At 42.7% G+C, this 22,142-nt stretch overlaps 1 pseudogene; it reads right to left on the bottom strand.

The window, feature by feature from the left end:
• Nucleotides 1-21,432: 21,432 nt before the first annotated feature.
• Nucleotides 21,433-21,550, bottom strand: LOC124790648 (annotated as a pseudogene).
• Nucleotides 21,551-22,142: the final 592 nt, after the last annotated feature.

Genomic DNA, 22,142 nt, shown 5'->3' with positions numbered 1-22,142 from the left:
ATCGCATCGTGTCACTCTTCTCAGTTCTGAGCTCACAGTGAGAATGTAAAGATGACTAGAAATTAGCATCTCCCGCCAAGTATAAGAGCCTGGCGAAAGATGTCGCCTGAAGCTATGCAATCCACATAGCATAAGTGTCATGCGGTTCGTTCTACACGACAATTCTCGGCCGCACTCTGCAGGGGCAATGAAGATGCTCCTGCAGCATTTTCGATGGGAAGTGTTTGATCACCCACAATACAGACCGTAGTTGGCTACCCCTGAGGTTCATCTCTACTCAAATGAACCGCTGGCTATGAAGACAACATTTCGACACAGACAAGAGTTGCAGTCCGGAGTAGAAAATTGTCGAAAAGCACGAGGGAATTGAGAAGTTGGTACAATGCTACAACAGATGTCTAAATCTGAGCAGCGACTGTGTAGAGAATTAGTTGGAAGGTGTAGCTAACCGTTGCAAATAAAACAGTTTTGATTTTCACTGTGGTTTCCATTTCACGACCTATCGTTCCTTACTTTCCGAATAGCCCTCGTACATTTCGCTCCAACCATGAAATCACGCCCAACTTTGTTTTCCGCATCGCGATGCGTAGTACGAAAGTAGCTATTATGCAGTCTCTCGTTATAAAAGGACCATTTCACATGGCCTAAAAGCCAGTAACGGAATCAGAATCCTAGGTGTTCTTAGCATTACCTCTGAATATTGCAACAACCACGTGAGACAGTCTTTTCGAACCGTTCCCCTTTCGCTTTACCGATCATCAGCGGGACAACAGATACTGAATGCAGCCTTACGAACAGGCATAAAAATCTTAAATGAGCAGACACGGATTCCAGTTCACACTTCAAGATACTCCGGCTCAAAGAGGTTGTAGAAATCAGAATGTATATATTTTTTTATTTAATTGTCTTAATCGCAATGTTTTTGTACAGAATGATATATGATAGCCATCTTAAGAATCTACAACAGAAATTAAAAAAAACATTATTATTTATTAAAACACGACTTTAAAGATAAAGGAGAGAGAAATTTCAATGTATTTAATTTTAGAATGATTTCTGTAAACAATTTTTATTTTTGAACGTTTCTTTTAGATTCTGACCAGTTTTAAACTCTCAGGATACAAATATATTTTTAAGCTCGTTATGCATACAAAATTGTTTACGTAAATACAACTGTGCTCTCAAATGGACTTTCTTTTAATTACTTTGTATAATATTGTGTACGTTATCCATGCATCAATGAGCTATAAGATAGCTTTGCGTCCAGGATACACTGATATGACAAAAGTCATAGGATAGGGATATGCACATTGAAACGTCCCCTGTGCTGGTAAACCTCTTACGTTATTTGATTTTCAAAAAGCTGAGCAAAACTGAACGTACTCAGATATTTCTCTCTTTACTTATTCTGATCAACACTAAACTGGCACACAATATTTTTTATAGCGTAACGCAATCTGACTTTCAATAATCCCTACAAAAGAATGGCCCTGACTAATAATAACCTATACCTTTCATGAATCACTTACCTCACAAAAATCTTCGTTACTCGAACTACTGCAATACAGCGAGCGCCAATACTGCCAGCTAAGTAAAAGATTCAAACTACTGAAGGCACTAGCTACTGATAGGCATAGTTAGCAAATGAAAGATTTTGATAGAGAACAAACAATGTATTTACTTTAACAGTGTTCAAAAGTCATGACATCCAGTCTTACAAATTTCCTTTTTCTGATGGACACACGTCCAGATCGTCCGCTCTCAAAATCCTGCCATCTCTCTCCCCACATCCACCACTGCTGGCGGCTCACCTCCAACTGTTAGAACGTGGGGTTACAGTCGGCGCACGAGCGATAGGACACAGCATCTCCGAGGTAGCGATGGAGTGCCACTGAAGAGTATCGTTCGACGTGCCAGAAGTGCAAACCTTCCGCAAACTGCTGCAGATTTCTTTGCTGGGCAGAAGAACCACTCGTGTACCGTTGATGACTGCACGACACAAAGCATTACCCCTCGCCTGGGCCCTTCAACACCGACATTGGACTGTTGATGACTAGAGACATGTTGCCTCGTCGGAGAAGTCTCATTTCAAATTCTATCGAGCGGGTGGACGAGTACGGGAAGGAGACAACCTCATTAATCCATGGAACCCGCATGTCAGCAGGGGCTGTTCAAGCTGGTGGAGGCTCTGTAATGGTGAGGGTCGTGTGCAGTTGGAGTGATGCTGGACCACTGATATGTCTAGATACGACTTTGACAGGTTACACGTACGTAAGCATCCTGTCTGACCACCTGCATCCATTCCTGTCCATTGTGCATTCCGACGGACTTGGACAATTCCAGCAGGACAATGCGACATTCCAAACGTCCAGAATTGTTACAGAGGGGCTTCAGGGCCGCTCTTCTGAGTTTAAACAATTTTGCTAGCCGCCAAACTCCCAAAAATGAAAATTGTTGATCATATCTTGTATGTCTTGCAACTTGGTATTCAGAAGAGATCTGTAGCCGCTCGTACTCTTACGGATTTATGGACAGCCCTTCAGGATTCATGGGGTCGATTCCCTCCAGCACTACGTCAGACATTAGTCGAGTGACTGCCACTGTGGTGCCACCGCCAGACACCACACTTGCTAGGTGGTAGCCTTTAAATCGGCCGCGGTCCGTTAGTATACGTCGGACCCGCGTGTCGCCACTATCAGTGATTGCAGACCGAGCGCCGCCACACGGCAGGTCTAGAGAGACTTCCTAGCACTCGCCCCAGTTGTACAGCCGACTCTGCTAGCGATGGTTCACTGACAAAATACGCTCTCATTTGCCGAGACAATAGTTAGCATAGCCTTCAGCTACGTCATTTGCTACGACCTAGCAAGGCGCCATTACCAGTTACTATTGATGCTGTAAAACATGTACCATCAAGAGCGATGTTCACCAATTATGGATTAAGGTTAAGTATTCCAGCAGCTACGTACGTTTTTTGTTAGTCTCATTTCCTTGACCTGTTCCAGACCTCACGCCAGCCTGCGTGAGCTAAAACGCGTGCCTTTCGGCTTCCTCTCATAGTGGGTTGGCTGTCTTGCCAATCCACAACAGCCACGTCGTGCTGCGGCACTTGTACGAGCTCGCGGGGACCTTACACGATATCAGGCAGGTGTACCAGTTTTTTTTTCCCCTTCATTGTATGTCGTACACGCGGAAGTTTCTTCTACGATCAAACGGCGGTATGTTTGCACTACGCCCCCGCTAGGCGCTACAGTCTGGAACCGCGCGACGGTCGCAGGTTCGAATTCTGCCTTGGGCACGGATGTGTGTGATGTCCTTAAGTTAGTTAGGTTTAAGTGGTTCTAAGTTCTAGGGGACTGATGAAAGTCCCATAGTGCTCAGAGCCATTTGAACCAATAACTTTTCATTCAAATATAGTTTACACGCACAAACATTAAAAATCTATAAAATTATTGTTGTTATTTTGTACTCAATAGAACGTTCTTCATCATGATCAATGGCAAGAGTTTGCTGTTATTACTGATAAGTGCGAAGGTAAATAAAACATGTTTTCTGTAAGTTCGACGAAGTGTTGAAGCGTAGTATGATATGTTTTGCTTTTGAGGTTTTTTCTTATTATTCCGCCTTTATTTGGGAAAAGCGTTTACTAGTGTTGTATGATAATTTTTTTCTTTTATTTTTACCACAGCACCTCTCTGTTTCACGTCATAAATCAACAATTTGCGGATAAAACCTGACTTACATATTGAAAATTTCAATTTTGCTATAAAACTGTTCATTTTTAAGCAACAGACGGGAGGATAAATATATAGAACAAAAATGTTCCGTGGGGTCACGCGCCCCTTCATGTATCCCCGCTCAGTTTCTAGACGGCTTACCGCTTCCGATTTCCAGGGGAAGCAGGGCACTACAAATGTAGTGTGTGGACAGAAAGTTGGAAATGTGGGTCTCGAGGGGAGCGTGCCAGAGATAAGTCCCTGCAGTCGCACTATCGGCTGTGTCCTCGGTGGCTCAGTCAGCCGGAACGGTAGCTTAGCGTTCCTTTACTGAGTAAAGGAGTCAACGATCAGCTTCAACGGATGTCTTGTGACGTCCGCCCAGACCAAACGCAACGAAAAATACCGAACGAAACGAAAAAAAAGTCAGATAGAGCGTCAGCCATGTAGGCAGGAGGTCCCAGGTTCGAGTCCCGGTCAGGCCAAACATTTTTCAACCGTCCCCGTTCATATTTATCAACGCCTGTAAGCAGCGAAAGGTCTAGATTTCATTATAAGTTCATAGTAAGACATTGGTCGCATACGCAAACAAAACGATCGAAATGAGGTAACGCCCAACAGATGTGCAACTCACCTAACGTGGTTACGATCTTAACTGACCAGGGTTGTTAGGAAGACTACCGTAGTATACATTTACTTATGATAGTCTGCCCAGAGTACGATAGTCTTACAATTCTAGGCTCTGCTAATATTGTAACATCAAATTAATGTTTTTCTCAGCAATAAAATCTGCAGCAGAATACAAGGTGTGCATTAAGTGTTTAAGAGGTTAGAGCTACACTTTGTCCCGGCCTTTAATCCCAGAACCGCGCGTCTCTAAATCGAGGCGAAAAAGCGCCACAGGGAAGCCGCATTGCATCAAATTGAGGAAAGCATCATTCTGTCTCTCAGAAAATAACACTCCGCTACACAATAACACACATAAAAAACGTGGAAATGTATAGAACTAACAGCTAATCCCATTACACGATACCTACCATTCCCAAGAAGTCACAGCAGAGAGCAACAGCAACCATCTGGTAGATGTATTGTACAAACACACATAAACCTCAGCTCGGTGCCAAACCTAATTTCAAACGTGAAATATTTATAAAACATAAATAAAGCAATTCACAAACAAACACGTTGTAATATTTCTGGCTTATTCAGCCATCATATTAGGCTCCAGGAAGCTATTCCCAGGGCAGTGGAGATGCAAGAAGCACAGAGATGACGCAATGTGGGATGAGGTACCGGTGACAGATGTTAGATTTGGTACCATTCCCGTGAGAAAGACCGCCTGCATGATGCTGCTGGTCTGTGATTGGCTGCTGTGTTCGGTGGCAGGGCCCCAAAACGTTAAACTTTAGTTGCTATTATTAATTAAACCTGTGATCCAATTTACTTCATTTTTTAAAAATAAACATCTCTGAACAGCCAGCTATCAATCAGTCATTTCAAAATTATTAAAATCAAAGTATTACTAAAACAAAAGACTGACGATATTACTGCCGATGCACTTCGGTGGCGTTCGGGTCACGCCTTGCTGGCTTGGCGCGCGAAGTGTCTCGGGCAGTCCGGCTCTCCAGTTCTGACCGTTCCAGCAGACAGACATGTTGTCTGTTATATCAGTATTTGTTTCATGCAGTTTTATTTACTACAGTTCCGAGCGTCGCTAGGTACAGACATGTTGTCTGTAATAGTAGTATTTGATTCATGTAATTTTATTCTCCAGTTATGACCGTTCCAGTAGACAGACAAGTTGTCTGTTATAGCAGTATTTGTTTCATGCAATTTTATTTACTTCAGTTCCGACCGTCACTAGGTACAGACATGTTGTCTGTAATAGTAGTGTTTGATTCATGTAATTTTATTCTCAGGTTCTGACGGTTCCAGTAGACAGACATGGCAGGATGTATTTCATGTTATTTTAGCCAGATATAATGACTGTGTTCAATACGTTGTGATCAAGAATAGTTTCTCGTGTCTATATCAACAAAAACGCGAGTGACATCCCAAATGAGTTATAGTTTATTCGTAGCAGCAGTTCCTTGCGAAGTTAATTTCAGCCTCAACAAAAAGAATCTACGACCTGCATGCTGTTTTCTGCGCTGGGGACATCATCATCATGAAGATAGCAGGTTAGTGAAGTGTACAAGAACTTATATATTCCACACAGGGCAGTGAAAACAACTAGGCACCTCAAGTGTACTGCATGCACAGTACAAATGTGCTCAGTGACACGTCATCTGCAGTAATGCAGAGGAGGTAAAGAAGGATGAAAGTATTAACACTATCTCACTTTTATTCCTTTTTCTTGCCGTAACGTACAAATAATATGAATGACAACATACAAGCTATGACTGTGCACACAGTTTATGTGTTGGACTGACATGTGGTTGTAATCTCGCCATCAGAAGGAAAGCATTAATATCAGAAAGGAAGCACGTAACTAGATCAATTTCGATACACTGTAAAGATGGAGAGAGGAGAAAGGAAAGGAAAGGGAAGGAACTATTGATGTCAGCTGCTTCGGGACTTCATGCGAAATCAGCGGCGACGAGTGAAAATCTGTGCTGGGTCCCCTCGCTCCAAGAATCTCCTGCTTACCAGGCAGTTACGTTAACCACTGCGCCCCTAGGACGCAGTGTTTATTGCAAATGCGCGGACTGTGTCGGACGATCCCGGCACGCTCCCCGGCCGACTCACACTCCCATCCAGCACGGCCTTCTATCCACAGTAGCCGTCCATGTCCTCCATGCTCGCTAATTTTAGATTCCCACTGGAGGTCGAGCGTAAATCTGCATCCGCACTAAAGGCTGTTGATTCATTGCCCATCGAGGCGAAGTGGCGCAGCGGTCAACGCTGCTGCCTAGCAAGCAAGAGATCCTGGTTGCGGGTCCCGATCCAGCATTTTCACTCTTCGCCGCTGATTCTGCGTAAAGTCCCGTTGCAGCTGGTATTATCAGATCCTTCCCTTTACCTTTCTCCTCTCTCCACTTTCAATTTACGTAATATGCACCACAGCTGCATGAATACGGTTTCCTTATCATTGTTGTTGTTGTGGTCTTCAGTCCAGAGACTGGTTTGATGCAGCTCTCCATGCTACTTATCCTGTGCAAGCTGCTTCATCTCCCAATACCTACTGCAACCTACATCCGTCTGAATATGCTTAGTGTATTCATCTCTTCGTCTCCCTCTACGATTTTTATCCTCCACGCTCCCCTCCAATGCTAAATTTGTGATCCCTTGATGCCTCAGAACATGTCCTACCAACCGATCCCTTCTTCTAGTCAAGTTGTGCCACAAACTCCATTTCTCCCAGTTCTATTTAATACCTCCTCATTAGTTATGTGATCTACGCGTCTAATCTTCAGCATTCTACTGTAGCACCACATTTCGAAAACTTCTATTCTCTTCTTGTCCAAATTATTTATCGTCCATACATGGCTACGCTCCATACAAATACTTTCAGAAACGACTTCCTGACACTTGAATCTACACTCGATGTTAACAAATTTCTCTTCTTCAGAGATGTTTTCCTTGCCATTGCCAGTCTACATTTTATATTCTCTCTACTTCGACCATCATCAGTTATTTTGCTTCCCAAATAGCAAAACTCCTTTACTATTTGAAGTGTCTCATTTCTTAATCTAATTCCCTCAGCATCACCCGACTTAATTTGACTACATTCCATTATCTTCGTTTTATTTTTGTTGATGTTCATCTCGTATCCTCCTTTCAAGACACTGCCCATTCCGTTCGGAACCGGAACCGCGCGACTGCTACGGTCGCAGGTTCGAATCCTGCCTCGGGCATGGATGTGTGTGATGTCCTTAGGTTAGTTAGGTTTAAGTAGTTCTAATTTCTAGGGGACTGATGACCACAGATGTTGAGTCCCATAGTGCTCAGAGCCATTTGAACCATTTTTCTAGCCATTCCGTTCAAACGCTCTTCTAGGTCCTTTGCTGTCTCTGACAGAATTACAATGTAATCGGCGAACCTCAAAGTTTTTATTTCTTCTCCATGGATTTTAATACCTACTCCGAATTTTTCTTTTGTTTCCTTCACCGCTTGGCCAATATACAGATTGAATAACATCGGGGAGAGGCTACAACCCCTCACTCCCTTCCCAAGCACTGCTTCCCTTTCATGTCCCTCGACTCTTATAACTGCCATCTGCTTTCTGTACAAATTGTAAATAACCTTTCACTCCCTGTATTTTACCCCTGCCACCTTCAGAATTTGAAAGAGAGTAGTCCAGTCACCATTGTCAAAAGCTTTCTCTAAGTCTACAAATGCTAGGAACGTAGGTTTGCCTTTCCTTAATCTATTTTCCAAGATAAGTTGTAGGGTCAGTATTGCCTCACGTGTGCCAACGTTTCTGTGGAATCCAAACTGATCTTCCCCGAGGTCGGCTTCTACCTGTTTTTCCATTCACCTGTAAAGAATTCGTGTTAGTATTTTGCAGCCGTGGCTTATTAAACTGATAGTTCGGTAATTTTCACATCCGTCAACACCTGCTTTCTTTGGGATTGGAATTATTGTATTCTTCTTGAAGTCTGAGGGTATTTCGCCTGTCTCATACATTTTGCTCACTAGATGGTAGAGTTTTGTCAGGGCTGGCTCTCTCAAGGCTATCAGTAGTTCTAATGGAGTGTTGTCTATTCCCAGGGCCTTGTTTCGGCTTAGGTCTTTCAGTATTCTGTCAAACTCTTCACGCAGTATCATATCTCCCATTTCATCTTCATCTACTTCCTCTTCCATTTCCATAATATTGTCCTCAAGTACATCGCCCTCGTATAGACCCTCTATATACTCCTTCCACCTTTCTGCTTTCCCTTCTTTGCTTAGAACTGGGTTTCCATCTGAGCTAACAGTCAAGAAACGCCCGCTAGTAAGTTAACGTACTTAGACTCGCAGCAGTGTTCTATTGTTCTGTGAATTACAAACATTAATAGCATGCTGGAATGCTGTACTGTTTCTCCTGGGTGAACATGAATGTGAAATGTATAGATTACATGTTTTTACGAGAAGTATTGTATGAGTAACTTTCGTGTCTCACCAAGGAACAATATATTATTAACAAAACTGAATATAGAGTTGTTTGTGACTTAAAAATTGTGTCCTTGTTGAAATCATTTGTAATCAAAAACCATGTTTGTATAGAGTAGGCATGGGCCTCAACAGAAATTCTTCATTGTTAGGCGCCATCTTAAAAAATAGTTAAGAACTTTCTTTTAGCCCATCGTTGAAACGTGCCACCGGTTAGTAAAATAAACTTGTCTTTCAGATTCTACGAGCCTGGCAGTCGATGCTAATAATTTACTAAGATTCACTTTCAGATGTTCTCAAAGTTGTGAGATAACATCCCAGGCAGGAAGGCCTGGTCACAGGATTCTACTTCTGGTATAAGATTTCATTTGCAAAAGCTACGCTTGTTATATTGGGAATCAAGCCGAAACCACGATTTTGAGTTACGGAATTTATTCTTGTTCAGTGAACGCACTGCTGAAATATTGTCTTGTGCTATAAGCACACGACTTTTAACTTGACGTGGACTAGGCAAAGAAGACGAAGTAAATATTCCTGAATTCCAGTCAAGAACAACTACCAAGATGAGAAACATAGAAGTGGATATCCTCGGTGTAACAAAGCAGCTCAAATCAATAAAGGCAAGGCCTCTGGTCCAGATTGTATACCAGTCAGGTTCCTCTCACAGTATGCTGATAAAATAGCTCCATATTTAGCAATTATATACAACCACTCGCTCATAGAAAGTTACGCACCTAAATACTGGAAAATTGCTCAAGTCATACCAATACCCAAAAAGGGAAATAGGAGTAATCTGCTGAATTACAGGCCTATATCACTACCGTCGATTTGCTGTAGGGATTTAGAACATATACTGAATTATGAAGTACCTCGAACAAATCGATTTATCGACATATAGTCAGCACGGATTCAGAAAATATCGTTCTTGTGAAACACAACTAGCTCTACATACTCCTGAAGTAATAAGTGCTATCGACAGGGGATGTCAAATTGATTCCATATTTTTAGATTTCCAGAAGACACCGTTCAAACGTCTTCTAATCAAACTGCGTGCCTACGGAGTATCGCCTCAGTTGTGCGATTGGATTCGTGGTTTCCTGTTGGAAAGGTCACAGTTCGTAGTAATAGACGGAAAGTCATCGAGTAAAACAGAAGTAATATCTGGCATTCCCCAAGGAAGTGTTACAGGCCCTCTATTGTTCCTGATCTATATTAACGACATAGGAGACAATCTCAGTAGCCGTCTTAGATTGTTTGCAGGTGATGCTGTCATTTACCGTCTTGTAAAGTCATCAGATGATCAAAACGACTTGCAAACTGATTTAGATAAGATATCTGTATGGTGCGAAAAGTAGCAATTGACCCTGAATATAGAAAAGTGCGAAGATATTCACCCGAGTACTAAAAGAAAGCAGATAAATTTCGATTACGCGATAGGTCACACAAATGTGAGGGCTGTAAATTCAACTAAATACTTAGGGATTACAATTACAAATAGCCTAAATTGGAACGATCACATAGATAATATTGTGGATAGAGCAAAATCAAAGACGGCGATTCTTTGGCAGAACACTTAGAAGGTGCAACAGGTCTACCAAAGAGACTGCTTAGGCTACCCTTGTCCGCCCTATTCTGGAGTACTGCTGTGCGGTGTGGGATCCGCATCAGGTGGGACTGACGGATGACATCGAAAAAGTACAGAGAAGGGCAGCTCGTTATGTATTATCGCGAAATAGGGGAGATAGTGTCACAGACATGATACGTGAATTGGAGTGGCAATCATTAAAACAAAGGCCTTTTTCTTTGCGACGGGATCTTCTCATGAAATTTCAATCAACAATTTTCTCCTCCGATTGCGAAAACATACTGATGGCACCCACCTACACAGGGAGAAATGATCATCACGATAAAGTAAGAGAAATCAGGGCTCGCACGGAAAAATTTAAGTGCTCGTTTTTCCCACGTGCCGTTCGAGAGTGGAACAGTAGAGAGACAGCATGAAGGTGGTTCATTGAACCCTCTGCCACGCACTTTATTGTGAATAGCAGAGTAATCACGTAGATGTAGATGTAGGCACATATTCAGAAATATCTGTGGTGTTTTAATAGTTAAACAAATGAATATTTACAATTCCGTAAACCCTGAGAACTGAGCTAGTTTACTGAGTGGTTATATGCGTCGGGCTAAATTAAACAACATATTAAACTGTTAATAATATTCCTACATTAGTTATTTCTCTTTTATGCTGAGCCATTGCATTAATGTGTGTTTCTTTTTTATATAAGTCACGGCTCATATTCATTCTATTACATTATACTGATAGTAAAAAAAAGAGTCACAACTGTTTTTATTTTGTTACATTACAATGCTGTGTTCACCTTTTTATGCTAGACGTTGCAGAATTAAATCTATTTGTTAGCGAGAGAGTCTTTGTAAAGTAAAGCTATTGCTGTAACCCACCATTGCGGAAATTTTGATCTCAAGAAAGTTTGAGCTGTTAATACAAAATGATCATTACTAGAATTTGCTCGAACTTATGTAGGAAAAGTATAATCTCAAGGATATAAGCTGATTTTCATGTATTTAAATGGTAAATGTTCGTAGTTGTTTTCATCGAAACCTGAACTGTTTAATACGAAGTTCTACATCGAACTATAGATTGTCGAGATTAATGCGAACTGGATTGATAGCACGAACCTGCACGCACGCTCAAGCTCATTTGGAAGAAGACTATTGTTTTTTCAAAAGCAGTTACTTTGCTTACGGATGTATCATCCATTTTCATTAAATACGCTGTCATGGCACATCAGCGGATACCGCTCGATCTATATCCAGAGTGTAATAAATTTAAATGAGGTTTCAGCTTCCACTGACAGTTTGTAGCGTCTTTGACGAGTAGCCAGCTAGACTCTACAGCAATCTTTACAAACCACTACATTACTGAAAGCATAGAAAGGAATTTTTCGCCGTTCTATACACTACTCTCAAAAATAAAAGGGTATTGCGCTAGTTACGATCTGACAAAACATTTTTCCAAGAAGTTTTACGGCTTTGAATATGATTGAATTATTACATGCAAAGAACTTTAAGTAAGATCAGTGAGGAAATGACGTTAATGTCCTTTGCTTTCCATCATTCCCCTAGTGAGAGTTAGTACAATGTACACCTCCATAACAGTTAGTAAACTTACAATATGGGTTTCACAAAGTGTAAATTGAAAAATACGTATTTTTAACACATTCATCTCCAAACATTATCGTACACGTCACACTGCAGCTGTTGTACAGTTCACAGTAAAAGTTTGATTATCCCACCGTCAACTTCAAAACATTATTGCTCTGCTGCGAGAACGTGTTGTGTTTCTTGTCTGAGTGTCTTTGCACGTTTCCTAATGAGAGCAGCAGCGTCCATGAAGCGATCAAGTAGTTCATCTCACTTATTCACCTTTCGTTTGTACACATCAGACTTCATTCAATCCTGTGAATAAAAGTCTAACGGCGTACGATCTGTCGATCTTGGTGGCCAGCTAACTGTACTACCAGAACTAATCCAGCGACTGCGGTAAGTGCGGTTGACATCTTTCCTCACATCTCTGGTAAATTTTGGAAAGTGTCCTTCATGATGGAAGTGCATTGCAGTCCTCGTAGCCACAGGAACGTGCTCAAGATGTTCAACAAATGAATTTTCCAAAAAAGTGCAAGTAACTCTGTCCCGCCATTCGCGTATCTAAAATGACTGGACCTATGGAAATGTTACCTATCAACATTGATCATAAAACGAACGTGGAAATTGATTTCCACTGCAGGGTGTGGATTTTCCTAAGACCATAGATGATTTTACTTCTTTTATTGATTCCATTCCGAGTGAACGAGACTCATCAGTGAAGAGCATTGATGGAAGCAAATGGCAACTGTCATTTAACCAATGACAGCATTCAAGTCGTCAATGTGATTATTGTGGACAAGCTGTCTGTGAAACGGGTACAAGTTTTCCGCATGTAATGGTTGCCTTATACATATCTGTGCAACACTGATACGTGCAGAAATTCGCCACTGGTATCAGGACTACGCCGCACCATTTCAACAATTTGTTGCTATTCCTGCTAGGTTGTGAAGAAAAATGGGAACTTGGAAGGACACCTGTCTCACACCATTTGCTGAAAACTGTGATATGCAGTCTACGAGCAAGAAATCGACGTGTAGGAAAGAGTCGACGGTGTTCTCCGGGGGCAGTAGGAGCAATATCGTAGCAGAAGTAGTACACATACGAGACACCTGCATGTTCTTGATTGCTGTAGATGTGCGGCATTTTAGCCAGCGCGGGTACAAACAGTTACTCGATGTTTCTCTCTGATACTCTTCCAATCACTCCCACTATTTCACTCACAACGCACCACGGACAATTGGGCATTCAGTGGGCTAGTTTAATGACAGAAAGACATCCCGCCTACAGAGGTTGAAAGCAACGAGGTAGGATGGACTAGAATAAAACGTCAAAGAAATCGGATGGCTAAGACACGTGCGCGGCACTGGCCCAGAAACGAATGTACATTAAATGTGTTTCACCTCGGAAACCGGAATAGGGCATACGTCCATATGAGGTCTTTTGCTTCAAGTGAGCTTTCTTGTCATATCCTTGATTGTTGACCATTCCTCCTGAAAAACCCTGTATAATAATGGCAAAGCAGGATAAGGAACGTGGTGGGGAGAAAAATTTGGTAGATAGTTATGGGTTGGAAATGCAAAGACATAAAGCGGCAGTCGTAAGACGAAAAGTAAGCGACGAGCGCTGAAGATTGCCCACTAAGCGACAGTGTTCACACCAGAACGATTTTGTCCGAGAAAGCTTTGTTGCGCCGTTAATGGGATTACAATATTCCTAGAGCACCTAATATAACATTCAAACTTTACCCAGTAAAAATCACAGACAATTCACGTCTAACGTAAACAGCTTTCGGAAGAATTTTAAAGTCTTCCTAATCTTCACTGTTAGGATAAATAGTTATCTGGAGTAAATTTAAACCAATATCTAGGTTTTTGACATAAATGGGGCAAGTTAGATTAAATGCGCGAACACACACGTTGCCTATGGGTATCTGGAAAAATTCGTTCCTTCCAACGACACAAACCCCTTATTATCAGACTTTTTCCTTCATCTTGCAGTTTCTGTGTCGTCGTTCGCTGTTTTCTGTAAGACATGGGACTCTACCTTTATCTGAGATGAAATCTCATATTCCTTCATTAAAATATGGATTCTGTACGTTAGGAATCTTTTTTTTTTTTTTTTGTAAGAATATTAGGAAGATTATTTACTCGTATCCCAGTCATCATGCCAAGTGACATACAGTGTCGAATTACATTCAGAACCTTGGGAAGGCTGCAAAATTCATACTCACATGCTGTATACATGGAGCAATATCTAAGCAATCCTCTTTGGCTTCCTTTGTGAATGGAACGGAAAGATAGTTGACCAGCCTCGTCAAGTACTTGACCCTTCCTTGTTGTTTGCACACACAGAGAGACAGAGCCTACCAAACGAAAAACATTACTGTAAGCTTCTGTCCTGACTTTGTTTTAAGACATTATCTCACTTGATTTTCTCCCACCCACTGTTTCATTTCTGTGCTTATCAGCCTACATCATCCATCTGTGACGAATCTGCAACCCTCCTCTGTGATTAATACGTCACATCGTATGATTAGTTTTCTAAAAATTCTCTTTAACTGATAAAGTTAGTGTTATGATTACTTTTTAATACCACATATTTCTTCTCAATATAGCATCAGGTCCACCTCCACCGAATAAGACTTCTCATTCCACTTTTCTGACTAGTTCTCGACTAAAATATTTGGCAAGATATGACACTCTGAAGGTTCTTTTCGGGAAATATGAGATTTCCCTCCCGTTTCCTGTGTTTCGATAGCAGGTAAGAGAGCTTTTAATTTTTACATTCTTCCGAGTTGTTAATTCACAGTCCGTTAAGAGGCGTAGTGAAAAATGTTAGGTCACATTCGTGGCTGTACTGTTTCCACTGAAATTAGGTTACATACTTGTTTATTCCCTAACGAATAGTGGAGAAATTATCAGTGATGTGGAACACGCCGAAAAAAATATACGTAACAAATATTTCCAAAATAAGTTATCTGTTAATGAAACTCCCACTAATCTTACGTGAGGCGGTCCTCGTAGTTCTGGAGAGACAGCAAGTTTACACGTTTTGGGATCTGTAGCTCAACTGTGGTAAGCTTTTTAAAGATTTAAATGAATAAATATTAAAGATAATTTCTAGGCTATTGTAGCCAAGCATTGTGAAACCGAAAAAAGTTCGCGAAGCTTTACTACACTGAAGTGTACCGCAGTTAAGTTTTATATAGCAGCCATTTTATTGGTTAGGGAATAAACAAGCATCTAATCTAATTTCAGTGGAAACAGTATAGCCACGAATGTGACATAAAATATTTCACTACGCCTCTTAACGGATTGTGAATTAACGCCTCGGAAGAATGTAAAAATTTCAAGCAGTAGGTTCATTAAAAAACATTCTTTTATGGAGTAGAAGGAGTTAGCCACCAACAAATTCTTTATGCTCCTTTTAAACTGCACTTTATTAGTAGATACACTTATTATACCGAACTGCGGTGGAGTGTAAAAAGAGTACGCCTGCGCACGGTTAGTTATGCTACCTGCAGTGCCCTCACGTGAAATAGGTTGCCTGCGCTATGTGGCCACAACATGATTTTACGAACGATTGGTCTGACGTCAAATGTTCTGCAAGTGGGAACTTTAAATTCTTATCTTTTCTGAGACAATACTTTTGATTCATGAAACTGCTGAGACTGAAACTAATGCACAAGGAAACTACAAGACGAAATCTGCCTGTATGAAGATATCGTATGTGAATAAAGGCAGCTGTGTTTCACACGACTGGTTGTTCCTGAATATCTGCTGATTCTTTGAGAGAAGCTTTATTTTCATCCAGGAAAGTCATATCGTAAACGTAAATGCCACTCACGCATTAATACAATATTGCAGTACGTGTGTTGTTAAGAAGAACAATACAATGTCCCTTAAGATATGCAAGCATGACCGAAGAAACAGGCACTGAGGTGACCACAGCCGCTACGAAATACATGAAATGTATTCATAGTTACAAATACAAACAACCATCAGCTGTATAAGAGAATAACGATAATGAAAATTAGTGCCGGACGGAACTCGAACCTGGATTTCCCGCTACACCCGCTGGACTGGATGGACTTCATTTCCGAATTCCCTACCTAAGAAAAATTCGAGGTGGTAGCGGTAATAGAACCTAGGTCCTTACACGTCTAAGACAGCGACGCTAAGCATTCGACTACGCTGCAAGAGGCAAGACATCAGCGATATTTCTCTCTCGATGAAGCCAAATATTTGCCCTTTTCCTAAACAGAACGATTTTAATTGGAATACACACTTTGAAATTTTGAAGGCAGCAGGAATAAACCTGACAGAGCAAAAAAAATTATGTGCAACTTGTACAGAAGCCAGACAGCTGTTATAAGAGTCGAAGTACATGCAAGTAGTGCACTAGCCTTCCCTCGCTATTGTTTAATCTGTCAGAAAGGTCACAGTTCGTAGTAATAGACGGAAAGTCATCGAGTAAAACAGAAATAATATCCGGCGTTCCTCAAGGAAGTGTTATAGGCCCTCTATTGTTCCTGATCTATATTAATGACACAGGAGACAATCTGAGTAGCCGTCTCAGATTGTTTGCAGATGATGCTGTTATTTACCGCCTTATAAAGTCATCAGATGACCAAAACGAATTCCAAAATAAGATATCTGTATGGTGCAAAAAGTGGCAATTGGCCCTGAATAAAGAAAAGTGAGAAGTTATTCACATGAGTACTAAAAGAAATCCTCTAAATTTCGATTACGCGATAAGTCACATAAATCTGAAGGCTGTAAATTCAACTAAATACTTAAGTATTACGATTACAAATACACTAAATTGGAACGACGACATAGATAATGTTGAGGGTAGAGCCAACCAAAGACTGCAATTCATTGGCAGAACACTTAGAAGGTACAACAGGTCTACTAAAGAGACTCCTTACACCACGTTTGTCCGCCCTATTCTGGAGTATTGCTGTGCGGTGTGAGATCCTCATCAGATGGGACTGACGGATGACATCGAAAAAGTACAAAGAACAGCAGCTCGTTTTATATTATCGCGAAGTAGGGGAGATAGTGCCACAGACATGATACCTGAATTATAGTGGCAATCAGTAAAACAAAGGCGATTTTCGTTGCGACGGGATCTTCTCATGAAATTTCAATCGCCAGTTTTCTCCTCCGATTGCGAAAAAATTCTGTTGGCATCCACCTACATAGGGAGAAATTATCATCATGACAAAATAAGAGAAATCAGTGATCGTACAGAAAAATTTAAGTGCTCGTTTTTCCCGCTCGCCGTTCGAGAGTGGAACGGTAGAGAGTCAGCTTGGAGATGGTTCATTGAACCCTCTGCCAGGTACTTTATTGTGAATAACACAGTAATCACCTAGATGTAGATGTGTATGTAGATGTACACGGGGCAAGCAATAATGGAGCGAAGGATAATTTTGTGAAAGGAATTAAAGTTTAGTGAGCAGAAATAATTATTGCTAGATTTCCCGATGACATTGTATTTCCTTCAGAGGCGGCAAACGACTTGGACAAGCAGATAAGTGGAACAGATGTCTTAAAAAGAGGTTACAAACGAAGATCAACAAAAGTAAAACGAAGATAATGGAATGTACTCAAATTAAATCATGTGATGCTGATGGAATTAGATTAGGAAATGAGACACTGAAAGTATTCCACGAGTTTAACTATTTGGTAGAAAAACGACTGACGTTACCGAAATAGAGAGAGTGTGAAATCAGACTGGTAATAACGAGAAAAAGAAAATTTGTTAACATCGAATATGAATGTAAGCGTTAGCAAGCACACTCTAAGACAAAAAAAAAAGACACACCATGAAGGAATTGTACGAATGGGACGGAAATCGATAGAAGTGCCGCACATATACAGTCGAACAAATTATTAGTACTATAGAAAAATTTTTGGATTTATTAGAGAGAAAAAGCCTCGCAAGTTGAGCTAGTCAATAGCGCATTGGCCTACCTCTGGCCCTTATGCAAGCAGTTTTTCGGCTTGGCATTGATTGACAGAGTTGTTGAATGTCTTCCTGAAGGATATCGTGCCAGATTATGTCCACCAGGAGCGTTAGATAGTCAAAATCCCGAGATGGTTGAAGCGCCGTGCCCATAATCCTCGAAACGTTCTCAGCTGGGACGAGATCCGGTGACATTGTTGACGGGGTTAGGATTTGGTAAGCACGAAGACAAACAGTAGAATCTCTTGCCGTGTTGGGGCGGGCATTATCTTGCTGAAACGAAAGCCCAGAATGGCTTGCCACGAAGGGTAAAAAAGCGGGGCGTAGAATATCGTCAACGTACCGCTGTGCTGTAATGGTGCATTAGATGACAACCAAAGAGTCCTGCTACGAAACGAAATGACACCCCTCACCATAACCCCTGGCCGTCGGGCTGTGTGAGTTAGACTGGTATCGCCTCACTGTCCAGAGCGTCTCCAGACACGGAGACAATTCTACTCAGTTCAACGCGGGAACAATGACATAACGAAGTTTTGGTCTGGCCGTGAGTCGTATACAGACAGCCAAAGCCACTAAGGCGACCGCTGTCGTAAAGCTGGAAATTCGGGATCGAGTCCTAATGTCATTATTCTCTTATAGAGCTGATCGTTGTTCGTATTCGCAACTGCGAATACATTTCATGTATTTCATAACGGCCGTAGTCACCGCTGTGCCTGTTCCTTCGGACTTGCATTGAGGTCCGAAGGAACACTGCGTAGATCTTAACAACAATACAGGCACTGCAGTATCGTAAATATGAATTAAGCATAGCGTAATTTTACGTAGACGGAGGCTCCAAACGGTCGGCGAGTGTGCACGCATGTGTGTGTGTGTGTGTGTGTGTGTGTGTGCGTGTGAGGGGCGCCCATAAACCTGGGAGGCCCCTCTCGCCGCGTCACTGAATGGTGGCGGCGGGCCGCGGCCTGCGGTGGAATACGGCACGCACAAAGCCCGCCTCATCGCTATGCGTCGTCACGGCGCTGTTTATCCGCCGCCATCTGCCGCCCCCGCAGCCGCAGCCGCCTTTTCTAATCCCCGGCGCGCCCCGCGCGGCCAAAGGGTCCTCCTTTGCAGCGCGACCCTTCTCGAGCACCCGGCCCTTCACGGCGCCCTCAATAGACGCGATTGTGAGACCGGGCGGTTCCCTCGCGTCCACATTGTGCTCTTGCTGCAAGCACCCCGCCACTTTCTTCTACGACGGACAGCCGCGCCCGAGACTCCCGCTGCTATCGTCCTCAGTCGGTGGCGTTCCGAGAACATCACCCGAGAGGGAAGCTCCCGAACCCTCGAAAAAACTTTGTGTGAGGCGTGAAACTAACTAGTACGAAGAGCTTCAATTTCGCAATAAGCCACCAGGACCAGAAACCAGGCTTATGAAGCATGTCTACCTCTGTACTCGTCAATCCACTGTGCGCGGATGGTTTGCAGGAAGAGAGCCTGTAGTTAAAGCCATTATCTAATTCTAGCGTCGTTGCCATTATTTAAAAATACACTGTTGAGCAAAAACGTTATGACCACTTACTTAATATACTGACGCAAAGATGGCAACACAAAAAAAATAATTAACGTCGAGTAATGAAATTTCAGGAATAAATTTTTGGGTAACATATGTCAGTGATTAACATTGCAACATTGCAGGTTAATGTAAGCACGAGATAAGCCATTGCTAATGTGAAATGCTGATAGGTTATATAAAATAAATGTCGTGAAACTAACTAGTACGAAGTGCTTCAATTTCGCAATAAGCCACCAGGACCAGAAACCAGGCTTATGAAGCATGTCTACCTCTGTACTCGTCAATCCACTGTGCGCGGATGGTTTGCAGGAAGAGAGCCCGTAGGATAGACCGCTCGCCGGGTGCAAGTCTTTCGATTTGACGCCACTTCGGCGACTTCCGCGTCGATGGGGATGAAATGATGATGATGAGGACAACACAACACCCAGCCCCCGAGCGGAGAAAATCTCCGACCCAGCAGGGAATCGAAACTTTTTTTAACAATATCATAAAATTTTATTTCTTGTAACTATGTACAGAGATAACTGAGGTATAAAATTTATGAATTTCGTCTGTTGTTTCAATTTTTCCAAGTAGTAAATTTTCCTTTCACATTTTCCTTTTGTTATTTGTCTACCCGGGCCCTTAGGATTGATATTATGTCGCGCTGAGCACTCAGCTACCGGGGGCGGACGCTGATACGTTAACAACTGGTGTAACCACCAGAATGTTGAATATATGCATGTAAACATACATGCATTATGATGTACAGGTGCCAGGTGTCAGTTTCTGGGATGGGATTCCAAGCGTGTTGCACTTGGTATGTCAAAACAGGGACGATTATTGCTGTTTGTGGATGACGCTGGAGTTGTTCTCCATGATGTCCCATAAGTGCTCCATCGGAGACAGGTCTAATGATCGAACAGGTCAAGGCAACATATCGACAGTCTGTAGAGCATGTAGGGCCAGAACAGCATAACGTGTGCGAGCGTTTTTCCTGTTGGGATGCTGTTCATGAATGGCAGCACAGCACGCCGAATCACCGATGGAGGTACAAATTGCAGTCAGGGTGCGCGGAACAGCCACGAGAGTGCTCCTGGTGTCATACAAAATCACATCCCGGACCATTAATTGCAAGTGAAGGTACAATGTGTCTAGCATGTAGACAGATTGGGGCAGGCCCTTGACTGGCCTCCTTCTGCAGAATTAACTTTCATCAGAACAGACCTCTACCCTGCCCTCCAATGAGCTCTTGCCTGACACCACTGAAGTCACAAATAGCGGTGGTTTGGTGTCAGTGGATTGCACGCTACAGGGCGTCGTGCTCGGAGATGACCTTGAAGTAACCGATTTGTAACGGTGCCAACTGCTGCTCGAATTGCAGCTGCAGATCCAGTACGATGCCCCAGAGGCATACCCCAAACGCGGTGATCTACCCTATCGGTCACCGTCCGAAGCACTGACTTTTTGCGACCGTAATTCTAGTGACCATCGCTACCAGAAGTCAAGTACAGTAGCTACATTCCTACCAAACCTATCTGCAATATCGTAGAAGGAATATCCACTACCTCGTTCAAGCTCAGTGAGGTGCTGATAGTGGCATCTTTGTGGCCATAAAGGCGTTCTCGACTAACGTCAACTCACAACGTCCAATTTCAAACGTAACTAACACTCGCGACCGTTACAGTGTGTATTTATAGCAGAACTGGTTGTGATCGTCATAGTGGCGCTGCTAGCACCACTCTTACGCACTCCGTCTTCAGGCCACAAGTGGCCCATCGGGGTCATCTAACCGCCGTGTCATCCTCAGCCGAGGATGCGTATAGGAGGGGCGTGTGGTCAGCACACCGCTCTCCCGGTCGTTATGATGGTTTTCTTTGACCGGGGCTGTGACTATTCGATCGAGTAGGTCCTCAATTGGCATCACGAGGATGAGTGCACCCCGAAAAATGGCAACAGCGCATGGAGGCCCGGACGGTCACCCATCCAAGTGCCGGCCACACCCGACAGCGCTTAACTTCGGTGATCTGACGGGAACCGGTGTTTCCACTGCGGCAAGGCCGTTGCACCACTCTTACGCGACTGTCGACAAATTTGAATAGATATCATTTCCAGATGTAGAAACATGCCTACAACTTTTGTTTACCTCGCACAACTCCCTCGTAGTGTTTCGATTTTTTTTCGTCAGCGGACGCAGTACAGCAGTGATTCTACGTGGCCAGGTTCGATAAGTCCTTGGTAGGCTTACTGAGGTATGTGGCAGCACGTCATGCATTTCCCGTAAATTACAGGCCGGTGGATTGTGGGCAGGGAGTTGGAGCCCGGTAAGTAACCCAGATGCATTCTATCACGATATCTGGTGGGCTTCAACGAGAGTTTATTTAGTTCCTCAATCCACTTAGCACGGTTTTGGCCTAGAGTTGTGAAACCACCACAGGCTACTGAAGACCTTCGTAAGTAAGCGTAGGCTACGGTAATTCCCCTAGTAGATTAGCTCAGTTAAGGTCGTACCCATGTATGAGAAACGGAGCGAGTATGAGACTGAATATTAAGGGTTGCATAATCCACAAATCAAGGCGCCTGTGTTACCTCCGTGTTAGCGGGTTCCCTTCGTTCCCGCTGTAGTTACTGTGGTGTCACCGCCAGACACCACACTTGCT

Source organism: Schistocerca piceifrons, chromosome 3 (assembly GCF_021461385.2).
Source record: "Schistocerca piceifrons isolate TAMUIC-IGC-003096 chromosome 3, iqSchPice1.1, whole genome shotgun sequence".
Taxonomy (NCBI): domain Eukaryota; kingdom Metazoa; phylum Arthropoda; class Insecta; order Orthoptera; family Acrididae; genus Schistocerca; species Schistocerca piceifrons.
Note: the sequence above shows the minus strand (reverse complement) of the source record. Positions and strands in the feature narration are given on the sequence as shown.